This window comes from Myotis brandtii, unplaced genomic scaffold (genome assembly GCF_000412655.1).
Source record: "Myotis brandtii unplaced genomic scaffold, ASM41265v1 scaffold443, whole genome shotgun sequence".
NCBI lineage: Eukaryota > Metazoa > Chordata > Mammalia > Chiroptera > Vespertilionidae > Myotis > Myotis brandtii.
The window spans coordinates 1,321,462-1,323,578 of NW_005366952.1; positions in this window are offsets into that span (position 1 = coordinate 1,321,462).

The window sequence follows — 2,117 nt, forward strand, 5'->3', positions numbered from 1 at the left end:
AGGGGGCGGGTAAGAGATCAACCAAAGGACTTGTATGCATGCATATAAGCATAACCAATGGACATAAGACACTGGGGGGTAGGGGAGGCCGGGGGAATGTCAAGGGTGGGGGAAAAAAGGAGACATATGTAATACTCTTTGTAATACTTTAAGCAATAAAACAAAATTTAAAAAAAAAAGAACGTGACACCAGTGGATTAAAAAAACTGTGGTACATCTACACAATGGAATACTATGCTGCTATAAAAAGAAGGAACTTTTAACATTTGCAACAACATGGATGGAACTGGAGAACATTATGCTAATTGAAATAAGCCAGTCGGAGTAAGATAAAAAGAATGTGACACCAAAAAAGGCTAAAGTTTTAGTTTTCTTTCTTTCTGTATTAATTGGTATTAACTTATTAGTCAATATTCTTTGGTTATAGCTATTTATTTTTAAAGCAAAATCATTTCTGAGTTTTATTTAGCATTGTATCTGAGGCACTAATGAGAGGAAAGAAAGAACATGAAGATCAATCTCACATTCAATTTTAAGGAGTCTTGAGATAATGAAAGCACCCAATCTCCAAAGTATTAAATGCCTTATTTTTACAAAATATCTGCAGTCTTTCCAATCTGAAGACTCCAACACCGTTCTGATGTTTTCCCTATTCCAATCTAGAAGTCTATGGACAAAACAACACAGGAAGCTTTTCTGGGCAAAGGAGCCTCAGAGCCAGTGTGATGTCAACCCTGAGAATCAAGTCATATGGCCTAGTATTCAACCAACACAATGCTACCGCAAGTTTGAAAGCCTTAGCACTTACATCTCTAGATGGAGACAATTCTCTTTAAGCTACATTTCATAATTACATAGAACTGTCGGGGTTCTTGTCCCAGCATTAAGTAGGGTTCAGCAATCTGGAGAAGGCTGTGCGTAGATTAAATAGGAGTCCAGAGACGAAATATAATTTTGAAAGGCATTTGGGGGTCAGAGGAGCCTAGTTTAAAGGAAACTAAGATCTCCTGTCCCAGGACCCCATGCTTTTTATGAACACAAATTGTCCCGAGGGGAGGCAGAGATATACACTTCAAAGTGTCAGGGTTTCCTATACAGAGTCCATTGTCAGATTTGGGGGAATTAGCCTACAGCTGTTCAGGTGTTTGGCCAGTAGGAGGCAATAACATGTAAATTAAGATGCCCTGAGCTGTCTGGCAGCAGACAATCATCCCTTTTCAGGTTTGGGGAAATGCCTTTAGCCATTCCCAACAGGTGATAACATATGTGACTCAGCCCTTGTTGAGTCCCCAAGTTCCATCAACCTTTTTTTTTTTTAAATATATTTTATTGATTTTTTACAGAGAGGAAGGGAGAGGGATAGAGAGTTAGAAACATCGATGAGAGAGAAACATCGATCAGCTGCCTCCTGCACACTCCCCACTGGGGATGTGCCCGCAACCAAGGTACATGTCCTTGACTGGAATTGAACCCGGGACCCTTCAGTCCGCAGGCTGGCGCTCTATCCACTGAGCCAAACCGGCCAGGGCTCCATCAACCTTTTGATGAAACTTGCAATTATGACATGCTAGAACTGGCTTCCGGCATAGAACCACGGTTCTTCAGACAGTAAATTCATACAGTGCTACCAAGTATTTTAAGGTAATTTTTATCACTTTGTGAAGAGGCCAAAATAATAATTAGGACTTTTAGAACTCAAAGTTAATGTAATAAATCAGTGAGCAAACTATATGTACCCTCAAAATAATTAGTTCTGCTCAGGCTTCCAAGATAAATAAATTAATTTTAAAAATTAGAAGCTTACATACAAGAAGATATTTTACAACTACAGACACCAAAAAAAAGAAAGAAAGCTTTAAACATGGGATATTTCCTTAGAAGAGCTTTCCTTGAAATTGTTTATTATATTTATTGTATAAGCCAAGTAAGAATGGCAGGAAACTGCACAGCAAAAGAAACCATCAACAAAACAACAAGAAAGCCCACTGCATGGGAGAACATATTCACCAATGTTATCACCGATAAGGGTTTAATCTCCAACATTTATAGGGAACTCATACAACTTAACAAAAGGAAGATAAACAATCCAATCAAAAAATGGACAAAGGACCTAAATA